General features: G+C 52.8%; 2 long non-coding RNA genes across 2 annotated transcripts; one reads left to right on the top strand and one right to left on the bottom strand.

Annotated features, from left to right (window-relative positions):
- Positions 1 to 978: 978 nt before the first annotated feature.
- Positions 979 to 13,551, top strand: LOC147577921 (uncharacterized). The gene is made up of 3 exons (XR_015254610.1): positions 979 to 1,236; positions 9,057 to 9,210; positions 12,842 to 13,551. It is a non-coding gene; the product is annotated as an uncharacterized LOC147577921 (long non-coding RNA).
- Positions 12,806 to 15,510, bottom strand: LOC147577922 (uncharacterized). Its single transcript, XR_015254611.1, has 2 exons — positions 15,151 to 15,510; positions 12,806 to 14,702 (listed from the first exon to the last, which is right to left on the bottom strand). It is a non-coding gene; the product is annotated as an uncharacterized LOC147577922 (long non-coding RNA).
- Positions 15,511 to 27,570: the final 12,060 nt, after the last annotated feature.

Genomic DNA, 27,570 nt, shown 5'->3' on the forward strand with positions numbered 1-27,570 from the left:
TTATATAGATGAAGGTAACCGAGGCTCAGAGAGGTGACATGACCTGCCCGACGTTCACACCACTAGTAAACAGAGTCAGGATTTGAACTTGGATCTTTGGCTCCAAAGCTTGCATTCTTAGCTTCTACTGCCTCAGCTAGCAGGTGCTCAGTAAAGATTTCTCAAAAAAAAAAAAAAAAAAGAATGATCCTCTCCTTAGGGCAGGATCCAGGCCTTCCTCCTCTGGGATCTGGTACGTTTACAGCAGCGTCTTGGTCAGGGGCCTTTGCCGGAAGCCACATGGCACACAAGTCTGGCGAATGGGTGACTTGGCTTCACAGCCCAGAACAGAGAAATCCGTCCAAGCAGGGAAGGGTTGCAAGAGGTGTCACTGTGCCGTCTAGAAGCTTGATGGGGAGGGCCTGGGAGGGGTGATGACTCTGGAATTTAGAGCAGCTCCAGGAGCCCCACCTCTGCCAGCCCCAGGGGAATGCTGGGTGACGCTTTAGCAATGCGTGTTCACTGGTGAGCCCGGTATCCAAGCTAAGCTTAACTCCTGCTTGGCGTCCCCTGGTGTGTGTGTGTGTGTGTGTGTGCACGTGTGTGTGTGTGTGTGTGTGTTGAGGGGGGTGCAGTGAGAGGGGATAGATACAGGGGGGTGTGATACGTTTCAGGCGATTTTTAAAAATCAAAAAGGGTTAAAATCAAAGTAGTATTTTGGTGCCTAAAGGGGGTAAACTCCCATTATCTCGAAAATTTCCTTTTGAGCAAAAGCCTGTTGCTGATAATTGTGAATAAATGAGGTGTTACCGTATTAATATTGTCGATAATGACAAACATTCACGCAATTATTTTCAGGCTATGAGACATGCATGCATTCGTTCATTCATTCACTCACTCACTGGCCCTTGTATCATCAGATAGGAATGTTTACGGCTGTAAGATTTTGCATACCAAATAAGTGGCTTGAACCTAGCGGGTATTTCTTGCTCACGAACAAGAAATTTTAAGGTAGGAGGTGCCGGGTGGATCTGGCAGCTGAATGATATCCCTGAGGAGCCACGTTCTTTTCTTTCTCTTCTGCCATCCTCGCTAACGGTGACATTTCCTGTGGTTACCAGTTGTCATCTGCAAATACCGCACCTCCCAAAGCAGCCTGGAAGGCGTGAGGAGGAAGAAAGGTCCAGAAGAAGGAGAGCCCTGTTCCTGCGCCTCCCTCCTTCCGTCCCGGATGGAAACCTGTCCCCAGATCCTCAGGTGACTTCCCCTTATATCTCATTGGCTAGAACTGGGTCACGTGCCCACCCCATTCACGGTAAAGGGGAACAGTGTCGGCATGACTTATTTAGAGCCATCAGGCACCATTGTTGCTGGGCCTGAATTTGGGGTCTGTTAGCAAGAGGGAAGGCAGGGTGGCCATCGGGTTGGCCGCATCCATCCGTTCCACAAACATCTTTCCTGTGCCTGTTCTAAGTGCAAGGGCCACACAAATGATCGAATGGAGTTCTGGTGACTGTCCTCTGTTATCTCCATGTTACGGATGAGCAAACTGGCTCAGACCGCCGAACCGACCTGCCCAAAGCCCCCGTCCAATGGGGGCGATTCAGAATTCGACCCCACGTCGTTCTGAAGCCCATACTCTTTACACCACAGGGAGCTGCCTCTTTGCACTGACCTGTCTGACTCACCGACCTGGGTGCGTGGCCCACAGCCTCCCTGGCAGGACGCTAACGGGGCTGTTTTATGCCCTGATCTCTCCTGGGATTTCTGGAGTCCCAGGGTGCTCCTGGGGGATACAGATGGGAGATACCCCCTCTCTAACCAGCAGGCAGGCTCCCTGCAGATGGGCCCCAGATGGTGGCATTATCTGAGCAGTGGGATGGAGGCGGGGGAGGGGTACTGGGAGAGGGTGGGGGCCAGGCGTGGCCAGCCAAGTGTTCGCTGGAGAGCATGGCCCAGCCTGGAGGGACAGTGCCGTGTAGGTTCAGAGCTGCTGGCCTGTGACACGTTTGGCCAAAGTTGGCACCACTGGCCCAACCCTGACACCTAACTTTTCCCCTGGATCAGGGATCAGTGCCTGGTAAATAGTGGGGTGGTCTCAGGGCTTGTTGGGGCTTCTCGGGGACAGGAGCGCTCCTGGCTGGGTCTTCACCTTTGGGCGCTGACCCCATCTGCAGACCTGAGCTCCAGGAAGCTCTTAGGCGGCTCTCTCTCATCACCCACCCTTCGTGCCACATGAGGCAATAAGAGTCGGGTGCAGTCAGGAGCCTGGCCCTCAGGCTCTGCCTCCCAGCTCACCACTGATTCGCTGTGCAACGTTAGGCAGGTCATTCAACCTCTCTGTTCCCAGGTTTTCTCACCCGTCAAACGGGACCAATAATGGCGCCAACGCCATGGGATTGTTTTGAGGGTTGCATAAGTTAGTGTGTGAAACACTTTGCTCAGTGTTCGGTGCATGGGGAGTGCTCTATGGGCATCAGCGGGCCTTACTGTTACCGCCACCCACCCGGCCCCCGGCACCGTACGGGTCTCACTAGTTTGTTCAACCCAGATGTCAGCTGGATGTCTCCTTGCTCTTGTTTTTAAATTTTTAATTTATTTTTGAGAGAGCACGCGAGAGAGAAAGAGAGCATGGGGAGGGCAGAGAGAGAGAGGGAGACAGAGGATCCAAAGCAGGCCCTGTGCTGACAGACAGCAGCACGCCCGAGGCGCGGGCTCGAACTCATGAACCGCGAGACGGTGACCTGAGCTGAAGTCAGACGCTCAACCGACTGGGCCACCCAGGCGCCCCGCGGATGCCTCCTTGCTCTTGCATTTGAGTTAAGACTGGGGGGATCTTCCCAACTCCTATGGCCGGGGGAGGTCCGTGACTTCTCCGGGACTGCCATGCGATCCGGGCGCCTGGGGTCTCTGGTCCCCACCACGTCACCTCAAGCCCACTTGGCTGAAGAATTCAGGTGGTTTTCACAGCAAATCCAGCCTCGCCAAGCGTTTCAGGAGAGAGAGCGATGGGGGTGGGGACGTCACGAGGCCCCGCTGGCCACATGGTGCCATCTCACTGCCCATCCTCCCGCCTTTCTAGGCCCCCCCTCCCCCGCCCCGCTCCTCCCTCTGTTCAGCCAGGATGCTTCTCCCTGAGTCATACCAGGCGCTACCATTTGTCAAGCACTGGTTGTGGGCCAGGAACCATTCTAAGCACTCTGCAGTCACCTCATTTAAACCTCACGCGATGTCTGTGACTATACGCTTTTCCTAGCCTCACTTTGAGGGGCAAGGAAATGGGCGACACGCTCAGCCCAGGCAGTGGGGCCCCGAGCCGGGGGTCCAACCGTCCGCTGCACTGCTTGGCTTTTCTGGAAACCCTAGCTCTGGGCTCCGGGGCTGAGCCGATACCCACGTGAGCGCTCTGACTTGTCCTTTTTTCCCTCTGTCTGTCTGTACCCACAGGGAGGCAGGCAGGTGCATAAGAAAGAGGATGAGCTCTGGTGCTGCTCAGACAGGAGTTCTGGCCTGGCTCTTGGGCCAGTCACCTCGCCTCTCGGAGCCTCAGTTTCCCCTCCTGTGAAGTGGCTTAATGACAGTATACAGGTTGTCGGGAGGGTCAGCATGGGTGACCATATAATCAGCCTCTCTGTCCTCAGCTCCCAGCCTGGGTCACGCCGGAAAGGGCGCGTTGGGTCACATTTCCATGTCTTCAGAGCTGGCTTCTGTCTGTGCAACTGGCCTACGGTACGGTCTTTCTTGTTCTATCCCTTTCTCGTTTCTGTCTCTGGCGGAGTCCTCTCTCACAGTGAACTCCCGTCTCCCTGTGTTTGGGGTCTCCAGGGGCAGAGGGGCTGCTCTCCCCAGTGCCTCCAGAGCCCCCCGCCCCACAAAGCCAGCCCCAGGACAGAAGGAACAGGCTTGTGGGGGACAGACAATCTCTGAGCGGATGGGTGTGCCTGGCCCGGCCCGCCACAGGCCGAGAGGACACGGGCAGATGACCTGGGGCTGGGCCGTGGTGGGCATCTCCCGGTGGCGTGAGAGGCAACCAAAAGCTCCTGTGCCCACAATCCGCCTAGTTCCCTCTGTCGGCCCCGTGGCCACCTCCCCGAGTAGAGCTGCAGAGTCGGAGGGTGACGGAGCTGGGAGTCCTCGTTTCCAGCCCCAGGCCCGAGCGGCTTTCTCCAGTCTGTTCTTTCCACTCCTCTCCCATCAGGATGGTCCCTGACCCTCCCCCACCCCTCTTTCCCCGTCTCTGTCTCTGCTTCCCCACCTGCCTCCCCTCACCGTCTCTCCCTTCCCCGTGCCCCTCTGTCTCCGCCTTTCCCATCCCCAGCCACAGAAACATGCTGACAGTTGCTTCTCCGGGAGGCGTGAAGACAGAGCTGGCAGCTGAGGAGCTGTGGAGGGGGCAGAGCCAGGAGCCTGGTGGAGGGGGACGTTCGGCATTCGGGGTGGAGAGCGGTGGTGTCCCGGCCAGCAGCCCCGGGAAGAGCCGCGGGGTCCAGTAAGGTCAACGCTAGGATAGCACTGAGGTCTGCAGGGAGCTGGAGGCAGGGCGGATAGGGGGTGAGGTTCTGAGGACGGGGTGTGTGCGCGTGTGTGCCCGCATATGTACGTGGGGGGTGGGAGTGAAGCCTGCAGGTTCTCCTGCTTTTCTGCGTCTTGTTCCTGTCCGCGCTAGCCCAGCTTGGGCCTGGCCACTAACACATGGGGCCATAGCAGACGGCACAGGGGACCGGTTCCTGTGAGCCGTGGGGGCAGCAGACAGGAGAGGCCTGCGGGTTTGGGAGCAGAAGGGGCCCAGCGTGCGTTACCGCGCCGTCAGTGACGCCAAGGGGCTGTGGAGGAAAACTGGAAGAGCGAGATCCGTGGGTCTCCTGCTCTCCAATGCCCTGACCACGCTCCACGGCACTGAGGCCGGGACCAGAGGGCCAAGGGATCAGTCATCCCGCACTCTTCAGTGCCAAGGAGCTCACCGCTCACAGAAGCAGCCCGTTCTGGGTTTGGAAACCGGTGTCTCCTGGAAAGAGCAGACAGGGGACAAACTCCTATTCATCCCTCAAAGCCCAGCTCAGAGGTACCTTCTCACGGGAAGCCCTTCACAGCTCTCTGCCTAGAGACCTGTCGTGGCACCGAGCCCACCATCTGGTAACATTGCTGTACCTTTGTGTCTTCTTTATGAAACGTGCAGCCCCTTGAGGGTAGGGCAAATATCTGATTTACCTCTGTGTCCCCAGTGTTCAGCATGGAGTGACCCGGAGTGGGTTCTGAGTCACACAGATCCTTGGGTCACTCGCACTGGGCCTGAGGAGTGGGGTTGTGTGAGCAACATGCTTCAAGCCCCGGGGTCCCTAGGACTCCAGGTCTTGGTTAGTCACTTGGTGAGCCCTGGGGACTGAGGGCCCATTCTAGGTACAGCTGGCCCCGGGACCCTGGGACGGACCCTGGGATGGTGGTGCTGGGAACCCCATTCTGAAGGGAGGGATGGCCCTGACAGGAGACCCTGCTGTCTGAGAAGGACAAAAGTGGCCCGTAGGCAGAGTGTGTCCCTTCACCCTCCAAGCTGGCTTGTCACCAAAAACCTGGATGATGTCTGTCTGTCTGTCCTTCTTTAATTCAGTTCTAAAGTGATTCCTTCACCCCCAATCCTGTGTCTAACGAACCTGACATTCAGAGGAAATGTCTTCGGGAAAGGTCACCAGAGGGAGGCGGCGTTCTCGCTGACAGCACCTGTCCTTCCGGCACGGGCAGACTCTCCTTCAAGACAAGTGCCTGTGCTCCTGTCCCTCGGAGCTGCCCCTCCCCACCAGCTGCCTCTGCTCCTTCAACCCTTCATCTGGAAAGACACGGCTCAGGACCCGCCTCATTTGTCTGTTCATGGTCCCTACTGGCCATTGAGACACAGGGACGACTCCGATCCCAGCCCTACCTGGCAGGGCACCCGGGAGGGCAGATCCTGAGATCACGGCTCAGGGGCGGGAAAGAGACGAGGCGGGCAAGGGAGGCAGACCCTCGTGGTGAGACGTCACGTGCCCTGCGCTCAGAAGTTTGACCTTCGTCCTGAGGACAATGGTGAGTGACTGAAGAGTTTAGGCAGGGAGGGGCCCCTGGGTGGCTCAGTCGGTTAAGCTTCTGACTCTGGCTTTTGGCTCAGGTCATGAGCTCACAGTTCGTGAGTTTGAGCCCCGAGTCGGTCTCTTGTGCTGATGGTGTGGGGTCTGCTTGGGATTCTCTCTCTCCCTCTCTCTCTCTCTCTCTGCTCCTCCCCCGCTCATGCTCTCTATCTCTTGAAATAAATAAATAAACTTACAAAAAAAGAGTTTAGGCAGGGAGACGTTGGTCATGTCTGTGTCACAGGAGGACTGCTTGGGCTGTGGGGGGGAGGTGAGAGGTGATGGGGCCCCCTCGCTTTTTGAGAGTTCTTCTTTAGATCCTATTTCCTTCTGAGAGTGTACTGATTACTCAGCACCACAAGCTGGGGAGCACCTGCCATAGTGCTCCCATTACCGATGGTGGTGGTGGGGACAGTTTGGACGACAGGCTGCCCTTTGTCTCAGAAGGTCATGCCTGACTCCCCATGTGGCGTGGTTGTAATCTTCGCTGATTGCTGATCACGGATTTGCCTTGCAGCCGTCAGCTCTTGGTGTTCCTAGAGACTTAAGGGGGCTGGAATTTGTTGTCCGACATCGTGGCTCAAGTCCGTGGGAACTGGGGCACCAGGCTTGAATCTGTCATGCCTCCGGTTCCTCGTTAGTAAACTGGGCACGGCGGTAGCCCGCTGCCCTGCACGCCCAGGATGGTAGTGAGAAGGACCCGCTTGTAAATGTGCAACGTTTGGCTGACGTGTTTGTCGTGTTGAGAAGCTGTTAACCCAAGTGCCGCTCCCGGGCTCTAGGAGGAGACCATACGGTTAGGAACGTGTGTGCTTTAATCTTGGCTTTGTGGTTTCCTCACTGCCTGTCTCAGCCTCAGTTACTTAGTTTATAGCAAGGGGGTCATGGTAGGTGCCTCCCTCAGGGTGTATTGAAGCGAAAGCTCCTTTCAAACCACAGCTGTGGACGGGCCCTTCCTTCTTTTGGGAAAGGGACACGGGTCCTGGAGCGACACGTCCTATGACTCGATGGCTGCGTTTGGAGCGCAGATTGGCCGCCCCCTCCATCCAAGGGCGTGGACTCCACGGGTGGCGTGTGACCTTGCCTCGATCCGTCGTAGCAGGGGCTGTGGCGCCCTGCCCAGTCCCCCAGCCGTCAGTGCTGTCCTTCTGCAATGTCCCGCAAGCCTCCGACGGAGGGCTCTCTCTCGCTTTGCACCAGGTACAGGCTGGAGCTGGTGCCGCTGAGAGCAGCCCTCAGCTAGCAACGGATGCAAGGTGACAGCTAAACACGGCTTCTCTGACCCTTGGGGGGGCCACCTGTGAGGCGTGTTCCACACCGTCTCCCAGGGGTGTCCAGTGCCACCGAGCCCCGGGTGCCCACGGTGCCAACCCGTTTGTTAACACTCTCTGTACCGGCTCCCTTCCCTCCCCCTGTCATCCCCATCCCCTTAGCTTTGCCTCCTGGGGGCACTTCCCAAATGAGTCACTCGTACCCAAGTCCCCATCTCAGCTCTGCCTCTTGGTGAAGCCAGTTCGGGACACCCGAGATGGTGGGGGGATGAGGGATATGCTTCCCCCGGAAACGAGGGAAGAGAGGCCAGGAGGCTTTTGAGAGACAGGGGGTCCGAGCAAGATGGCGAGCACCCACAGGCTTAAAGACGAAAGGTGGCGACGAAGCATTACCGGGAACGGCTGAGGTCAAGAGCACTGGTTGACTTCTAAGTCACATGCTGTGCTGTGTAGCCACTGTCGTGGTCCTCAGACCTCCAGGAGAACTCACTCGGGTGGAAGAGCATGGCACTCATGGTTGCTTTGAGGAATCAAAAGGAAAGGCTGCAGCGTTCTTTGGGTTAGCTCGGGGCAGGGGGAAGACTCCAGTGACGGGGGTGGGGGGGGGGGCCGAGGCCCGGATGAGACCGAGAATTCGGCCGCGTGATGTCTAGGAGAAATAGAAGTCCCTGCAGGTATTGTTGGGGTTGCAGTGTCCCCCACCACCTGTGGCATAGATGCTGGGGCCATTTTGCTTACATAGTAAGAGCAGGGTGAAGCCACAAGATTGGACAATGTGGGGACACCCAGGTGCCTGCCAACAGGAGGTTATGTGCGTGAAGCACCCAGCTCAGTGCTTGGTTCACCCTCATCACTCAGGAGATGGTAAAGAGGGCCCCTTCTGAGCAAGGTCGTATGCTGTGCCAAGCAGGTGCTCAAAGAGCACGGAAGCTTGGCCTCGTAGAACTGGATTTGAAATAGTTGGGCCAACCCGGCGGGCTGAACCCCATCCCATCCCCTGTCCTCGCCAAGTGCCTGGGGATCCTCTCCATGCCTCACCTTCTCCTTTGTTAAGCAGGAAACTCCAGCACAAAATACGTGTTCTTTTGGTCGATTTTCTGGACATCCTCCATTTGAGAGCATTCAAATCTCACACTCTGGGGGCATTTTATTTCTAATTTGTGGCTAGACATATATAGCCACAAATAGGACTGCCGGTGAAAGTTGCTGAGCGACCAGGAGGCAACTTTTCTGTTTTTCCTTTTGTCTTGAAGTTGTGCTATCTTCCTGCCCGCCACAGGGCCTTTGCACACACCGTTTTCTCTGCTCAGAATGCCATCCTGCGGACACCACCCCTCCTTGCCGAGTTAATTCCTACCTGTCTTTTGCGTCTCAGCCCGGGTCTGGCTTATGAAGGAAAATCCTCCTTGATTCCAGGTTTCCTTTCTTACGGACTGTGTTCTTTCCCTCAACCTCAGCCTATGTGATTGTGTGAATGGCGCCCGTGAGCCAGGAAGCACTACGAGGCAGGAACGGCGTCTGATTTTCTCCCTATTGTACTGCCAGCACGAGCACAGCTGGCCCAGAGAAGGTGCTCATTAGATATTTGCTGAAGAAATCAGTGGAGATATTTTTAGTTCCAGGGTAAAGGGGAAAACTTGGACCTCATCTGTGGGTTCCAGGGCTAATGGGGCCTCTTACCAGCCATCCCTCTGCCCTCTGCCTCCAGGTGAATCATTGCTTAAAATGCAAACATTCCCAAGTCCTGGCTCAGCTTCCCCCCTCCCCATCCGTGTGCCCGAGGAGCAGTAATTGTGCGGGGATGCAAGTGCTCATCACATGAACAGAGGGCAGCGTGGGACATAAATCTAGAAAATTGAAAGGTAAGTGTTCTTTGTTCTCTCTCCCTCTTTCTCTCTCTCTCTCTCCTCCCCTTTCCTCCCTTCCTCCCCTCCTCACTCCCTCCCTCCCCCTCCTCTCTCTCTCTCTCTCTCTCTCTCTCACTGTCTCTCTTTCTTCTATAGGTTCTTCTCTGAGCTTTCAAATGCTAATGAACATGGTGAATCCCCAGGAGGGTCTGCTCTGTAGCGTGTCCCAAGTGTGTTTGATCCTAGAATTTATTGATTCATTGATTTTTTTTTTCTTTCTTTTTTTTTTTTTTTTTTTTACGGAGCAAATTTGAGATTCGTGTTTCACAAGACATTCTTGGGAAAATACTGACCTACAGAGTTAAGTCCAAGTTTCTTAGCTTTAAGTTTAAGGTCCATAAAGACCTGGGTCCTGTACGTTTCAGTGCTCCCCCTCCCTCTCCAGTTACTCCGCTCTAACCACGCAGGGAAGGGTGGTTTTCCCATCACCACATACTCTCTCATGTCTCCATTCCCTCTGTCAGGATGTCAGTGACTCTGTTGTCTGCTGGCTGACCTCCTGTTCAAGACCCAGACCAAATATCACCTCCTCCGTGAAGCTCTCCCTCACCCTTCAACTGTGTTCCCAGAGCCCCTGATGTATCCTTCCACCATAGCATGGCCATGGTTGGCTATAAGGAGCTACAGTGTCTCTGACCTCTTTTTAAACTCCCCGGGGTCAAGATCAAAGTCATGTATTCGCAACCGTGTCCCCAGTGATCAACACAGGACCTATCACATTATTCATGAATAATGGCATGGATGAGGGCTGAAACGGAAATGTTTCCAGTCTTTAAAAGGGTGGAGACAGAGATGGCCCAGCCTCCCTTGCCAAGATTTGCAGTGAAAATCTCTATCCCTCCATCCTTGTCTTCTGCTTCTATGGTTAACCCCATCCTGGGCAGCTGGAAGTGGTATATTCCATTCTGGTGAGCTTTCCTTTGGCTCAGGGGTGGATGCTGCACACAGTGTTTGCCCTAATCAAGGTTATGGGCTGGATTCTTCTGGTCACTTTGGGGTCTTCACCGAACTTGGCCTCTCATCGACACTGAACAGAATTGCTCACTCTCTCCTTGAAACATCATCTCCTCTTGGCTTCTAGGACACCGCATCCAGCTCCCCAGTCCTTCCCCTTCCCCCGCTGGACCTCCAATTGTTGTGGGGCCCAAGGGGCTCAGTCCTGGGCTCTTCTCTACATTCTCTCCCAGGACATCGCGTCTACTCCACTGGCTTTGAGTAGCACCTCTGTGCTGCTCTCTCCCGTCCTGACCTCACCCCTGAGATCCAGGTGCATTCACCCAAAAGCTCCACTGGATGTCTGAAGGCATCCAAACCTCCCAAGGCCAAAGGGGGATCCTTGGTTTGCCCTACCCCCAAATGGCTTTCCTCTCTGGTCTTCCCATTCCAGAAAATGGCCCCATTACTCACTTAGTTGTTCAAGCCCAAAACCTCTTAGCAAATGAATCTGTCAGTAAGTCCTGCATAGTTTATTCCTAAACATGGATGCGATCTGCCCCTTTTGAACCCTTCCTCTGCTATTGTGCCGCCACGAGCTCTCACCTAGACCATTGCAACAGCACCCACACTGATGTCTCCACTGCCCCATCCGCCCCACACTCCTTCCCATTGCCACAGGCCAACCTCATAGAGTTCGTGAAAGAGTGAGGGCTTTGGGGTCAGACGTGGGTTTATGTCCCGGTTCTACCACGTATGATCTGTGTGACCTTGAAGGAAGGACTCAACTTCTTGGAGCCTCAGTTTCTCATCTGTGAAATAAATAGTAAAGCAATCAACTTGCTTTGGAGCTGAGGTGTCTCTGGGGCCTTCTTTCCTATGGTTAAGATGATGAGATAGAGCTACAGGGTAGACTCCTTGAATTTGATTTCACCGGGAAAACACAAAGTCAGACTAAATACCCGGGGAGAATTGCATTTAGAAATATGTGTGTGCTAATGTTTGTGACCATTGTAATTGTATCTACTGAATGTCAAGCCCTGCTTTGGGTAATTTACATACATTGACATACGAGGTTTAAAACAACCCCATGAGGATGCTTGGCTGGCTCAGTGTGTAGAGCATGGGACTCTTGATCTTGGGGTTGTAAGTTCGAGCCCCACGTTGGGTGTAGAGATTTCTTAAAAATAAAATCTTTAAAACAAGAATAAATAAAACAACCCCATGAGATATACTCATGCAGGAGACTCAGAGTAGTTAAGTAACTTGTTCAAAGGCACACAGCCGCTAAATAGCAGGGTCAAATTTTTGAACCTCGGTTCCATTCTTTGACCCTAAAGAAGCTGGCCCCGCCCACACAGAGGTGGTCTCATTCAGCAGAGGGAGCCCTGGACTTGGAGTTGGCCCTTGGTTCGAGTCTAGGCTCTGCTGCTCAGAGAAGTTGCCTCAGTCAAGCCACTACATCTCTCAGAATCTCTATTACTTTGGGGCGTCTGGGTGGCTCAGTCGGTTAAGCATCCAACTCTTGGTTTTGGTTCAGGTCATGACCTCACAGTTCGTGGGTTCGAGCCCCACGTCAGGTTCTGTGCTGGCAGCGTGGAGCCTCGTTGGGATTCTCTCTCTCTCTTTCTCTCTCTCTCCCTCTCCCCTGCTCATGCTTGTACTCTCTCTCAAATAAATAAACTTAAAAAAAAGAATCCCTATTACCATGTGAGAAAAAAAACATGAAGACAATAGCAGTTACCTCCTTAGGTGGTGTGAAACCAGATGTGATATGGTGTGCTAACGTGTTCCACAAACTGTAAACACGTGAATTATTATTTCCCCCCTCGGTATTTGTGAGCAATATGGGTCAGAGAGGCTGCTTTTGGGGGCCCCCGTCCTGCATCCTGGAGTGCATCAGCCTCACCGCAGTGATGTGTCCCCCTGCCTTGGGAGCCTGGAATCTCACTTCTGCTCACCCTCCCCTTAGCTGCTATTATTTTCTTGACTCCGTTTCTCTCTTGAGCCATTCGTCTCTCGGTCCTTATGTTCCATTGTTCCAGCCTCCTGGAAAACCTGCCTAGAGGCTCTCACTTGGAAGACAACATCTGCCTATCCAATTCCCAATTTGTATTACTGTATTATTCTCACTCAAGGGAAGACAGCCGTATTCTTAGCCCCCATGTAAAAGTTTTTGTTTGTTTCTTTTTGCATTTCCAGAGATGTTTCTTATTGGGATGGGGTTGTGAGAAGCTGCCTCTGTTCAGACCCAGGGCTTCCTCTGCTTCCTCCTTCGGGTCCCTGGGACGTAGCCCCCAAACCTACCCTGACCCCAAGAGTTGAGCGCATGATGGCCTGTGGCCAGCAGGGGGCAGCAGAGGGCAGCAGAGTATGACCTAGAAGGGGCTGGCAGAAAGGACGCGTGGTTGGTTCTGTCCTTGGGGTGCCAGGGGCTCCAGGGGAAGGGTCTGGTCACTGGGTCTGCCCTGCTCTGAGTCTCTAGGCCACACCCTCTGGGCTGGCCTGGAATAGACAGCAATGAAATGGGAACTGTCTCCAGAAGGCTGGTAGAGGGAATGCATCTCTAATAGGGTAACGGAAGGCTGGTTGCAAGTGACAGAGATTCCACCGGAAATAGTTAAGATGGCTTTCATGTTTTATTCTCCTGCAGATTGGCCCCTTCCAGGAACGGGAACCATGGTCACCAGCAACTCCTGCCTCACGTGTTCCCTGATTGATCGTCTTCCTTTGGTTCTGATTGGCCAAACCTCAGGGGGTGACTTATCCTCTGGAGTTGGGTTATGCCCTGCCCATGTGGCCAGGGGGCGGGAGCATCCTCTGACTGACAGCCAGGGCTGCATGCTGGCCTGGGGGGAGGAGGGTTCTCCAGATGAAGGGCTTTCTCTTAGGGAGGCATAGATGGGCACTGAGCAGACACAAGAATATGCATCTGCCACGGCCACTGTTGTGTGTGACAGTGTCCCTTTGGTACAAGGGCCCCTGCCATTTCTCAGATTCACGAGCTGACCTTCAGGGCCCGGGTTAGCAACCTTCGTCCCCACCTCCCTTTCTGAAATGAAGGGGTAGCATCCCAGGAGGACGACAACCTGCCTCTCCACCTTAAGTCGCCCTCCCCTCTGATCCCGTCATGTGATGAAGGGGTCACCATGAGCTACAGTCTTAGCTGGAGGGCATGAGAGGAGAGGAGAGGCCTGACTACCTCACTGAGGTCTCAATTAAGATCGGCAATAAGGAATCATTTCAAATGCTCTGCTCAAGATGCATTGTAAAGAGTGATTCACTCTGTGCCCATTTCCTGCTAGCCCTGAAAGCTAAGCAGGGGCTGCCTGTGCCGCAATAAATGTCACTATATGAGCATTATTAGTGGTATCTTCTGATCTGCGGGGTCATCTGGTGAAGCATGGGGGCAGGGGGGTCCGTGCAGGCTGGAGGAGACCAGAGCAGTGTCCTGGAGCCCCCCTGGGGTACGAGGCAACCGAGGATGGGGACGGTGTGCCACATACCTGGGGCAGGATCCGCCGTGGGTCCCATGGCGGGGTGGGGGCAGGGGGCAGACGGGACTCAGGGGATCTGGCCAGATGATTGGGCAGTTTTCACCCAAATTCCTTAAGTGTGTAGAGTATCTGCCATATTTGTTCCCATTTCACCGTTGAGGAGGTGGAGGCTAAGAGAGAAAATGATTGGTTTCGATTCCCAAAGTCAGTGGTCAAAGCTAGGATGGGGTCCAGGGCTCCTGATGCTCAGACCAGGTCACACTCTCTGTTGCCTGGAGGGTGGAACAGAGGCGGCTGGAAGGGGGAAAGAGAAGGCAGCTGCTGGTATGCGTCCCAGACATCAGGGGACAGAGGCCAGTCCGTCCTGCAGCACCCTGGTGGGATGCACGAGGGGAATTCTGTAAAGTGAGTCATTGGGATTGCTTTAGTGACAACGCTGATTGCCGAATGCTACTGGAGCAAATGGGTGTGCTCCCGTGGATGACTGCATTCCACCTTCTGGCACCTTCTTCAAGTCCAGACCTCTCTCCTGAGCTTCCAGTCCGCATGTGCACAAGGACATTCCCTTGAGGAGCTCTCAGTCCTCTCTGTCTCCCTGGATCTCAAGCTCATCTCTCTTTCTCTGTCCCCAAACCGCTCCTTCTCCAGGACCCCCCACCTCAGTGAATAGGACCATCTTCCCCGAGTCATTTCAAGTCAGAGCCCCAAGTGTCACCTTCAGTTTCGGCTCCCCTCTTCCCCACGTCCAGCCGATCCCCGGTCGCCTGGACTCCTCTTCCCTAGTGCCACTCAGATGCATCCTGGCCCGGGTCCCATCCAAGGGACCCAGACGACGGAAGCTGGGGTGGCTTCTCCAAGCACCTCTGGGGAGGTCTCCTCTTGCCGGGGCTGAGAGTGAGGCATGACGGGAGATGCCCCCATCGAGGGAGGGGCCAGCAGACTTGGCATCCTTTGGGGAGGGGAAGTAGGCATGGAACAGAACTGTTGACAGACTCCGGGCTGCTATATTGGGAAGATCTGACAACACACACAAGGAGAGAGTGAGGGCGTGTTGACGGCTGGTGAGAGGCGCGGGGGCCGGCTGGGGACGTGTCGCCACCACCCACGCAGGAGGAAGTTGGGAACAGATGGCTTGGGACCCGTGCCAGCCTCCTGAAGAGTCGTCCGCTCCCTCTCTCCCGGTGCTGGCACCTGCCGAGCAACTGGGGAAGGGACTGCCGCGTCCTGAATGTGTGTCCCGAGATGAGAGTCCAACTGTGCACAGAGAGGCCTCCCTACCATGTGGCCTCAGTTTCCCCAGCCCATCCCAAGCCATCCGACCCTAACATCCTGCACCTTTATGTTCCCCTCCTGTGTTATCTCCTCCCGTCCCCTTACCTCCGAGGCTCCCACCGTCTTATCCCATCCCACATCCCAGAAATGACCCACGAGACATTTCTTCCAGTTGCATTTCGTGGTATCTCACCTTGAGTGGATGCGAACAAGAGAAAGAGGTTCGTGTATTATTTTAGGGCTCTGCGCCCCACGCTGGTTTGGGACCTGCTAAGCAGTATCACAGGAATCGGGCAGATAGAGTCGTGGAGAGTGTGGCTCGGAGGACAGTGGTCTCGCCCCTTCTCCTGACTTACCCTCCAGGCACAGACAGACCTGGACAATCACAGGCCTCGTCTCCAGGGGCAGCCCCGCGGGGTTAGTCCACATCCCGGATTCCTTCTGCCCGGTCTCCCACTGGACAAATCATTCCCTAGGGCGATGCGAGGGATATCTGTAGTTGAGTATCTCTGGGCACACAGTGGATTGAAGCTCCTGGCGGAGCGGACCTGGCCAGGAGGGGAGAAGCAGAAGTGCCTTGTGAGTGTCAGCACAGCCCCGCCCCGTCCTCCACCGCAGGTGACAGAGGGGTTGAGAGGACCGCGACTTGCCTCCCACATCACTGGATCTGAGGAGGAAATAAGAAAATGAGAAGCAACCTCCTTGTAAAGTGCCTGATGTGAGCACTCAATCCATTAAGCCCGTGTCGGTGGTTTGGGGGGGGAGTTGAAATGCCACCTCTACTTCCTCGAATTATTTGAGCGGCTGTTCTGCAATGCCCCTCCTCCCCCATCTCCTGGATCCTCTGAAATGGGATCCCCATTCCCACTGGATCTGTTGTTCCTCCCGAGGCAAGGGGGCGGGAGGGGAGACAACGATTCCGAGAGACTGGCCAGCCTCAGCCCCCCATCTTCTCCTCCCCTCAGTGAAGGGTGGTCATCCGTAAGGGACAGGGCACCTGCTGGGGCCGAGTCCTCAGCCCCCTCCTTCATGCTCACATGGCCCTTCCTACCTCTCCTTGGAGGGGGGGGTCCCACCCTTCCTGGGAAGTTCACATGGACCCTATTCTCTGGGAAACTGCCGAGGGGACCTTGGCAATCAACCTCCTTTGTAACTCCTTTTCCGCTGTGCCTCTCAAGTGACAAGGTCATGAATGCAGTCCAGAGACTTGGGACTAAGCTAGCAATTACTGAATTCCTGAGGGGGAGGACCTGAAAAGCACTTGAGTGTGTGTGTATATGTGTGTGTGTGTGTGTGTGTGTGTGTGTGTGAGTGTGCTCGCGCGTGTGCGTGTGAATGTGTGTGAGTATGTGCATGCATGCCCGGGGAGTGGGGCACAATCTGTGAAGAACTCTAAACAGACCAGTTAATCATACCTAGAAATAACTGGGTGATGAGAGGGGATTCCTGGAACTAGCTGGCCATTCAAGTTTTGGCTCTGACCGTTAGGAACTGTGTGGCCTTGGGCATGTCAGTTCACCTCGTGACTCCACTGTCCCCACTCCCGTGGGCGCCACGGGTAGATGTGACTCCTTGTTGGGGGCCACCAATGACATCAGGGCAGGGCAGGAGCCCTGGAGAGTCAGGTGCTGCATGATGGCCGTTGTCATCACCAAGTGGCAGTTGGGACCCCCATCCCCGCTGACGTTCTAGAAGACAGCTCCACCAAGTGCACAGGACAACCACAGGGCTTCAGGCTGGGATGTCTGGAGGGTCAGGACTTCCACAAGCAGAGGTGAGGGTGGCCTGGAGGACATTTCATGGGAGGGCAAAGGCTCACCTGGAGGTTGGAGGGTTGCGAGGGCAGCATCTAGCGGTAGGGGTTCGTGTGTGTGAGACGCAGGAGAGGTCACCTGGACGGGAAGATTGGCCAAACCACTGGCAGCTCAGGCTGGCGAGAATGGAGAGCTCAAATTGGCGAACCCACCCTTTTCACAGATGGGCAAACTGAGACTTGGAGATGGGCAAAGAAGAGCTGCTGCAAAAGGAACTGGGGCAGCTCAGGTCTGAGCTCCCGGCCTCCACTTCCTCTAGTTCCAGAGGCCTTGAATGTCCAGCTAGAGCACTGGTCCACCTTGCTGCCCCGGGAAATCACTGTTGCCTCTGGAGCTGGGGAGTGTGGCTGAGAGATGATAGCAGACAGACTGGATCAGCTTTCCTTGAGTGTTGGCGCCGCTTGGACACCACTGGGAGCTTCTGACTGACGACACTGATAGGCTGGAGTCGGCTCAGGATGCTGGGCTGAACCGTCAACTCGCATCTAGATGGGAGGCCCCCGTCCTGACTGCATGTCGAGGTCACCTGGAGAGCGGAACAAAGTGGCCTAGGCTCTCCCAAGCCCGCTCTACAGGTGATTCTTCCCCAGCCAAGCTGCTGGCCATCAGGGCTCCACGGGGCCATCGCACAGTCCCCTCCAGAGCCAGGCCTGGGGAATGGGTTTCCTGAGAAGAGCATGCCGGAAGCGTGATTCGTTACAGCTGAATTTCCATGGGAACAGGAAACCCGTGTCAAATGCCCCAGCCGGTCCCTCCCTTATGCACGTTTCCAATCACGTGCCACTGACCTCTCTGAAGCGCCTTACCCTTGGGCTGATTCTAATGAGACAGCACGCCCCGCCGTCCCCATTTGCTGGATCCCTAACTACCGCTGCCTTCGGGATGGTCATTAGCACCTCCACATTAATATCTCCCGTGTCCATCACGGGGGTGATTAGGGTCTGCGACTCGCCCGCCGGCTCCCGGGGGTGTGGGGCGTCCCCGGGGCCTGGCTGCCATGCCCGGAGTGGGTGGGGGCAGCAGGGGGACAGGCCAGCTTGTTAAATCTAATTACCTGGCTGCAGACGGTGGGCCTGAGCCCTTCTGAGAGCCGCCCGGCCCACCGCCTAATCCTCTGCCTGCCTTTCGCCATAACGAGCCTGTGCCACCAGCTGCCGCGCGACTAGATGGGACTGAGTTTAATTGCTACCCCAAATGTCAGCCCTTTCAAACCCACAGTATTTCATCACTTACCTTTAAAGAAGAGGGGGAAAAAAAAATCAATTTGGACCGTGAGTTTCGGCAGCAAAGCCTGCAGAAAGGGCTGCCCAATTCTTCAGGAGAGCTGTTCTTTTCATTAAAATAGCTATTTTTAAAACTCTCTCCCTCTCTCTCTCTCTTTAACACGAGATGAAAAATCCCAGCTACAAGGAGAAACCCTTTCATGAGGGAATAATAATATAAAAAAAGAGTTTAAAAAAGCCCACTTCTAAAATGGGTCCTTTTTTTTTTTTTTTAACCTCTCAAAGGTTAAAAAAAAAAGAAAAGAAAGGGTTTTATTCTCAAAGGGCTTTCACACCTGTGATCTCATCCACTCTCAGAGCAGCTGGGGGGTGTTGGGGGAGGGCAGGTGTCATTGTCCCCATTTTACGGATGAAGGAATGCCCCCAGAGGCTAAGGAGTTGCTGGGGGCGGGGCGGGGGGGGGGGGGGGCGGTGGCTGTCACACAGCTATTCAAGCGCCAGGAAAGAGGATCCCCACTTTCTGTTCCCCAGACTGGCCTCTTCCTCTGGGTCCATCCGGTGCTGTCGCCAGATACACCGACCTCCTAAATTCAAGCTATTTACCTACTAGTCAGAAAGTTCAAGTAAGGGGCATAACAAAACGACAACAACAACAAAAACAAAAACAACCAACCCCAGAGACCCATTGGAGTTTAACACTCATTTAACTCTCCGTGAGATCACAGCCATCCTTTCTTCCCTAGGGAGAATTTCCCCCCTTTCCTTTCAGAAGAAAGGGATGTAATTCTTTTGGAGATTACATTCCCCGGAAACTGGTTTCTAAAGCTCCCGCCTGAAGAAGTGTTCCAAAGTCTGCAGACTAATTAACCCCATTGTTCAGAATTAATCACCTCAGGAATATTTGGAGTCAACAAGAAATGTATCAATTGGGCTCTTAATAAACCTAATGAAACGACTCAACATAAAGGCATATGAAATAGACTGAAAACATTAGCATAAACCACCGACCTCCCCCGAGCTCTTAGCAGCACAATCTTAATTGACACTTTATTAGCACCGAGAATTGCTATCAATTTGGCAAATCCCCCCACATTGCCTACTGAAGTGATAGACGTTTTTTTTTTTTAAAAAGAGAAAAGGGTGGGGGGGAAGAAGTGACTTGGAGTTCCGGGAGCACGGAGACAGAGGAGACATCGCCTCCGAGTCCCGGCTGGAAACGGAGTGACCTTCCCCTCACTGGTGTCCAGCCGAGGCAGGGGTCTGCACCACCGGTCCCTTCAGGGTCGAGCAGCTGTCACGGACACACAGCTAGAAGCAGCCCCAACCAACCGTCTGCCTGGATGGTTCGCCAGCAAGGGCGCTCTGCAGGGTTTGGGGTGGGGAGTCTGGACACGGGAGTGGAAGAAGGGGTGAGTCATGAGGAGACTGGAATCTTCCTTGGGCTTTAGCTTCCTCTGGGATGAAACATCTGCTTCCAAACATTGGGGACTGTTTCTCGTCCCACGTTCTCTAGTCCCTGTTAATTTCTGATAATTCTGCCCCAAGTTTGGGGTAAATGTCAGAGGGGCTCCAGGTTCTCCTTAGCAATCCCAAATTAACAATGAGCCAGGAAGTCAAATCCCCTGAGGTTTTGTTTGTTTGTTTGTTTGTTTGTTTTCTTTACTTTAACGGACTTGACACAGTTTGGTGTTTCTGTCCTGGGGGTCTGTGACCACCCTGACATCGATGATCTGCTTCTCACCTTCTTCCTCCTTCTCCTTCTCTCTTTCCTCTGCCTGTAATTCATGAGACACGGTTTTAGGGCTCAGCCCAGCTAGGCAAGGTGGCCCCACATGTTTTGGAGTGGCTCCTGCTTGCTTGGAGCGGCCAGAGGGGAAGAAGCCTTGAAGAACATGATGCTGTCCCAGACAGGGCAGAGACAGTGGCAGTGTCTAGCCCGTGGACAGAGAATTGGAGAAATAAAGGGGAGACAGCTCCTGCTTCATTTGAGACTGACAGGGGAGCCTGGCAGTTCCTGCCGTAAGTCCCCAACTTGGCTTGAGCTCTACATTGTGCAGCTATTACGGGAACGGGCCCGGGGCCACACTGCCTGGATTTGAATCCTGGCTCTGCCACACCTTACCGACGTGACTTTGCGTCGGTCTTCTCATCTGCAAAACGGGATAGTAACAGTGCCCCCCTAAAAGGATTGTAATAAAGTTTGCGGGGTGCCTAGACGGCTCAGTCGGTTGAGCATCTGACTCTTGGTTTCGGCTCAGGTCATGCTCTCACAGTCTCGTGAGTTTGAGCTCCGTGTCTGACCCTGCACTGGCAGCTCAGAGTCTGCTTGGGATTCTCTCTCCTTCTCTCTCTGTACCCCGCCCCCCTGCCCTCACCGCCCTCCCCCCCCACTCGTGCCGTCTTTCTCTCAAAAATAAATAAATAAACTTAAAAAAAAATACAAAGGGGTTGTAATAAAGTTTGAGGAAGTAAGTGCAAAGCCCTTAGACTGGTGCCTGTCACGAAATAAACACTCTACAAATGCTCTGCTCTTGTTAGCGAAAAGGAAACCGAAAGAAAGCATGGGCGAACGTTCACCGACCATTCATTACATGGTGTCATGAAAGCCCAGGGCGGAGAGGATTGTGAAAGGGAAAAGTCAACAGGGCCGAACACCCCAGATTGATAAGATGCTGCCTGGGGGTCTCCCACTAAGGCCTTGGTGACCACTGGATCCAGACTGACTGAGATCTGATGTCAGACTGATCAAGACCACACACACCGTCCCTCACATGCATTATCTCGGTTCATCCTCACAGAATCCTCTAAGGCAGGCACCTTATTTACCCTCACTCTATACACAAGGGAGCTGAGATACAGAGGGGTGAAGTACTTGGCCCACGATCACATAAATGTAAGGGACAGAAGTAGGACTAAAACCCAGGCAGTCTGGATCCAGCTTCTGTAACCTCAACCAGTTAGCCATGCACTGGCTGGGACTTCGTGCTTCAGCTTGGAGAGAGTAACATCAAAGGGCTCAGTGGTAACTGTGTTTCTCTAGAAACCGTGCCAGAGCTCGAATCTGGGAGCAGAGGACACTGACTGGGTCTTTCTCTGAAGCCCATTTAGGTCGTTCTAGTGTAAATAGACTCGAGCAAATCGTGCTATAAAGCGTCGTATCAGTTTCGACGGAGGCTGATAGGCACGGAGGCTTCTTTAGGTCACTGTGATCGGCGTGCGGAAAGATTTTTAGAGTGCCGTGGCACTGTCTGCCCAGGGGCACGTGCCCTGCTTTGCCCAGGCTATGTGGACTTCCCCTACGGACACTCTTGCTGGGGCGTCCCACGACTTTGCCTCACTTCTTTTCACCTGAGTAATTAGTGTCCAAAAGAGCTGGGCTGTCGTGTGGTACTCTGCCAGTAGCTGTCAGCATCCAGGACAGGCAACACCCTACTTTGAAATGTCCTTGAACCGCGATCTGAGCAGGAATATGTTTGCCCACTTGGGTTACACAGAAAGTTTTCAAAATTAGACAGGGGCGCCTGGGTGGCTCAGTTGGTTAAGTGGCTGACTTCGGCTCGGGTCATGATCTCGCGGTCCGGGAGTTCAAGCCCCGCGTCGGGCTCTGTGCTGACAGCTCAGAGCCTGGAGCCTGTTTCAGATTCTGTGTCTCCCTCTCTCTCTGACCCTCCCCCATTCATGCTGTGTTTCTCTCTGTCTCGAAAATAAACGTTAAAAAAACAAAATTAGACATGATCTGTCCCTTCCCATGCAAAGACCCTGATCTTGCAAAATTTCCCTTTCTCCTTCTCTTCATCTCTTGCTTTAAATGTGATCCCGGAACAATATATTCCCAAATAATACATTGTTTAGTTTGATTTTCTAAAAAATACTACAGCCAAATGGTCTTTTCAAAATGCAAACCTGATCAATCAATGTGATACACCGTATTAATAGAATAAAGAACAGAAACAAAATGATCATCTCAATAGACACAGAAAAAGCATTTGATAAAATCCAACACCCTTTCATGATAACAATGCACGACAAACTAGGAATAGAACTCCCTCAACCTGATAAAGAGCACCTATTAAAAACCCACAGGTGACATCGCACTTAATGGTTAAAGCCTGCGTTTTCCTTCTAAGATCAGAAATGAGACAAGGATGTCCGCTCTTAACACTTGTATTCAACACTGGCCAGGGCAATTGGGCAAGAAAGTGAAAAAAAAAAAAAAAATGAAGCAAAAGGCATTCAGATCGGAAAGAGAGAAGTCAAACCACCTCTATTTGCAGATGACGTGATCTTACATGTAGAAAACCCTAAAGAATCCATAGAAAAACTCTTAGGATGAATAAGGAAATTCAGCAAAGTTACAGGATACAAGATCGATGTGAAAACCAGTTGTATATCTATACACCAGCAATGGGAATCTGAAAATGAGATTAAGAAAATAATTCCACTTACAAGAGCATCGAAAAATAGTAATAAATTTAACCAAGAACGTGCAAGGGTTGCGCTTTGAGACTTAACTGAGTGGAAAGACATCCACGTTCATGGACTAGAGGACATCGTGTCACCAAGATGACGTGGCCTTCCCAAGCAGAGTAGAGGCAGTGCTTTCCTAGTAAAATCCCCACTGCCTTCTCGCTCTCTCTTTTTCAGAAATGGGCAACCCGATCCTAAAACTCCAGGGGAGACATGAGGCGCCCCAAATAGTGAAAACAATCTTGGAAAAAGAAGGACGGAGAGGACCCACAACCTCCTATTCCAAACCTTACTACGAGGCTGCAGGAATCAAAATATTGTGGTGAGGCAGAAGGATAGACATACAGATCAGTGGGAAAGAAGGAAAAGTCCAGAAATAATCCTAGACATCTGTGATTTTCGACAGGTTGGCCAAGATCGTTCAATGGGGAAAGAAGACACTTGCCTCTTAGCAAATGGTACTGGCTCGGACAACGGCAATCCACACGCAAAAGAATACATTGGTAGTCCTATTTTACACAATATTAAAAGGTTAATACAAAACGGACCCAAGACCTCACTGTAACAGTTAAAACTATAAAACCCTTGGAAGGAAACAAAGGTGTGCATCTCAGTGACCTTGGATTAGGGTCTGGTTTCCTTCTTTCTTTTTCTTCTTCTTCTTCTTCTTCTTCTTCTTCTTCTTCTTCTTCTTCAAGTTTTTATTTAAATTCCAGTTAGTTAACATAAAGTGTAGTATTAGTTTCGGGAGTAGAATTCAGTGATTCGTCGTATACAGACAACACCCAGTGCTCATCCCAACAGGTGTCCTCCTTAATGCCCATCACCCATTTCACCCATCCCCCTCACACACCCGTAGGGTCTGGTTTCTTAAATGCGACACCAAAAGCACAAGCAACAAAAGAAAAAAAATAGACAAAGTAGACGTCAACAGATTAAAACACTTGAGCGTCAAAGGACGAGAGTTGAAGAGACAGCCTACAGAATGGGAGGGGATATTTGCAATTCGTCTATCTGACAAAGGCCTGGTATCCAGAGTATATAAAGAGCTTTTACAATTCAATAACCAAAAGACAACCCAATTTAAAAATGGGAAAAGGGTTTGGATAGATAGATATTTCTCCAAAAGAGATATGCTAATGGCCAATGAGCACACAAAAAGATGCTCAGCATCATTAGTTGTCAGAGAAGATAAAAATCAAAACCACAAGGGACCGTTTTACACCCACTGGACGACGATGTAGAAAACGAAACGAAAAGGACAAGCGTTGGCAAGGACGTGGGAAAACCGGACCCCTTCGTGTGTTGCTGGTGAGAATGTGAAAACGGGGCAGCCGCTGTAGGAAGCAGTTGCGCGCGTCCGCGAAAAGTTAGACAGAGTCGCCACATGACCCAGCAATTCCACTACTAAGTACGTACGGAACCGAACATACACGTTTCCACAAAAGCTGGAACCGGAACGCGTATAGCAGCAATACTCAGAATAGCCGCAAAGCGGAAAGAGCCCAACGTCCATTAACTAGTGACGGGGTACACAACGTGTGGTCTAATCACGTCACGGGAGATGTCTGACCATAAACAGGACGGCGGTGCTGACGCGTGTGGCGACACGGGGGGCCTTGGAAACGTGACGCTCGGTAAAAGAAGCCTTCTGCAAAAGGCTACGTGTTGTCTCCTTCCACTTACGGGAAACGCCCGGAATGGGTGATTTCACAGCGACAGAAGTAGATGATTCGTGGTTGCCGGAGGACAGGGGGAGGTGGGCTTTGGGAGTGACTACTTACTTAACGGTTACCGGGTTTCCTTTTGGGGTGAGGGAAATGTTCTGGAACGCAGATAGTGACGATGGTTGTACAATACTGTGAATACACGAAAAACCACTGAATTAGACATTTTCAAATGGTGACCTTTAGGTCGTGTGAGTTTTATCTCAATAAAAATAATTGCCAAAAAAAAAAAAAAAAAAAGCAAACCTGATCATGTCAGTCCCAGCCTGAAATCCCTTCACTGGCTTCCTGGCATGACCTCGGCTGCTCCCCGCCATCCCCTCGGCCCCCATTTCAGGCCATTTGGTCCATCAGCCTTTGGATTTCAGCCTTCCTTCCATCGATCCCTCAAGGGAACGTGCATGTTCCCTCCTCCCTCTGGGCCTTTGGACAGGCTGCTTCCTCCGCCTAAAACACTCTTGTTCCATTCTCTGCATCTTCCAAGGAAACTTCCATGACCTTCCAAACTATGCCAAGACTCACAAAGCCCTTGTTCTTTTCCTTCTGAGCATTTGCCCCTATTTGTGTGTTTGTATGGGCACACGCCTAGGCAGGCACACACACACACACACACACACACACACATACACACACTTTATTTGACTAAGGTCTACCTTCCCCACTGGACCCCCAGCCTTGTACCCTATTCTATCCTGGGTCCTCAGCACAGTGCACAGCACACAGCTTCCGGGGTGAGCCTCGCTGGTCCCTTCTGTGGATTATAGAGCCTGACTTCACCAGCTCCTCGTTCTTGGTGACTCCGTTTCATCCCGCTAGCCAAGAGGTTCTCAATCCTGGTTGCCCACTTGGATTACTCAAGGAGTTTTCTTTTTTTAATGTTTATTTATTTATTCTGAGGGAGAGAGAGAGGGAGAGAGAATCCCGGTACAGGGCTTGATCCTGTGACCATGCAATCACACTCTGAGCCCATATCAAGAGTCGGATGCTCAACTGACTGAGCCTCCCAGGCGCCCCTCTTTTTTTTTTTAAACCTATGTCCAACCAAACAATTCGATCGGCATTTCAGGGGGTGAGGCCTGGGGCAAGGATGATTTAAACACTCAGTGTAGCCAAGGCTGGAGCTATCGCGTCAGTCTCTCTTCTCTCCCTGCTCACCTCCATCCAGCCTGCATTTACGCTGAGCACCTGTGAGGTTGGTCCAGTCCTCCGCAAGTCCTGGGAAAACCCCAGAGACCTAGAAACCATTCCTGGAGAGAAAACACCCACTTCTGAGTTGCCCCAAGGGCTTTTTAATACCAGCTGCTACCAAGACACAAAGTCAAGCAAAGAAAGCGTGGAAACGTTTCTGAACTCAAAGTCATTGCTGAGGACTCCAGCAAATAGAGCTGTGACATCTTTCAGCCTGAGGCCTCCCCCAGCCGCTGACCCAGCTCCTTGACCCTGCCTCACTTTTGCCCATGGCTTCTCCAATCTTCTTTTTGTATCGGCCCTGGCTGGGTAAGACAGAAGACCCTTAGGGGTGGCTTCAGATGTTCAAAGTCTAGGTTAATACACATTCGCAAGTCTAACCTGCTTCTGCCTTGGCAGGCCTGGCTCTCATGCAGAAACCCCATGGGAGTGGCTCCAAGTTTCTTGTGCTTCCAAGTGGGAAGGGTTGGGGTTACAGGCTGGTTGAAAGCAGTTCGGGGTGGGACCAGGGGATTTATGTTGAAGCTACCTTTGCGTTGAAGCATGTAATTTTAACTTAGGTCATCTACGACAGATCAAGATAAGTAGCAAACATTGTAGAAAGAGGACTTTATAATTTACACAAGATTGGGGAAACATCACTTGCTCGTATCTAAGAACATTATTATTATTATTATTATTTTTAACAGTAGCTCTGGAGGTGAGTTGGTGAAAATGTTGATGGGGCCCAAGCTATCCCTCGACACTCCCACTGAAGAGACTTTTCCAATCTTCCTGGAAAATGCCCTATTGAACTATTCTCTGAGCTTAAAAATGAGAGCAACATTCACACCCTCTAAAATAAAGCTCTGACTTTGGCACGTGAAGCAAGGAGCAAAGGACTTTGGCCTCTGTTTCCACTGTTATTGGCTGACTGAAGGACCCAAGGAAACCAAGTGCCTCAGTTTCTTCTTCCATAAAATGGGATAATAGAACCTACCACAGAGGGTTTGGGGGAGACTCAGTGAGATGATCCACATAAAGCACTTAGCACAGCACCTGCTATAGAATAAACTCTCAAGAAGCTTTACTGTAATTAAACACATGAGCTACGCCTGGATGTGTGCACCTGTCTGTCTATGTGCATGAGGGCCAAACGCCGTATTTCTGGGACTGTCCCTCATGCACCATATCGTCTAATGCACATCACCTTATGAATAATTGAAGAAAAATTAGGCATTAATATTTAAACTGTGCTCTACATTGCTGATGTTTTATCACGTGGGGATGGCTTTGGAATTATTTTTGGTCTGTGGAACGGTATGGCAGCAAACATTTCATCAATGGGCCCATGTGCTTGTTTTCCATGTTTCTTCCCATGTTCACTCATCCGAGAGGCGGTTTTTGATGAATCGAGACCATCACAAGGTCAGGCTACGGGCCTGGGCTTGGAACCTGCTTTCAGCCTCCTGCTGCTGGTGTGAGACCAGCCTCTTGGAGGGGGTGGGGAAGAGGAGAGGCAGGGGTGTGAGGGGCAAGACCGGGAGCCTTCCAGCCAGGGGACCTGGGTCTGAGCCCTGCTCTGCTGCACCAGGCCAGTAACCAAATGACCTGAGTCTCTAAACAGTCTTGTGGTAGTGGGGCTGTAAGTCTGCTTGACAGAGAAAGCACCCGAGGCTCACAGAAGGGACGGGGCCTGCTCTAAGCCCCATGGTGTTGCCGCTGAAGGATGCAGGTGTGGTTCCAAGTCCCTTGCTTTTTGCTGTCTGATAGGAGAGTGGCCCAGGCTTTTCCAGCTGGGTGGCCAGCTCCACTCAGCCCCTCTGCACCTGCCCTCTGCACCTGCTCCCTACTCCGGCCTAAGTGTCTTGGGACAGGGAGCTGGGAGGGTTTTGGGGAACCCCTTGCCTTAGGTGTGTAGAGACGCAGCCACAGGATGGAGAGAAGGCAGAGGTGATCGGGCGTGGATACCAGCCTCCGGTTGGAGGGCGGGATGTTCCTGGCCCCGAGTGGTTCTCGCGCCTTTCGCTGTAGTGGTGGCAGAGGGGGATGGGAGGCGGTGACTGACTGGTGGCCCAGGGGCCCTGCATAGATGCCTGGGAAACCGGTGGGCAGGGATGGTGAGCAAAGCTTGCCATCCTAATTCTGGGCGGGTTGGGGGGACACACAGGGAGAGAATGGAGGGGCGATCGCCAGAAGCCTGTCTCTCAGAGGT

This window comes from Puma concolor, chromosome C1, assembly GCF_028749965.1.
Source record: "Puma concolor isolate L17-30 chromosome C1, mPumCon1.1.hap2, whole genome shotgun sequence".
NCBI classification, from domain to species: Eukaryota; Metazoa; Chordata; class Mammalia; order Carnivora; family Felidae; genus Puma; species Puma concolor.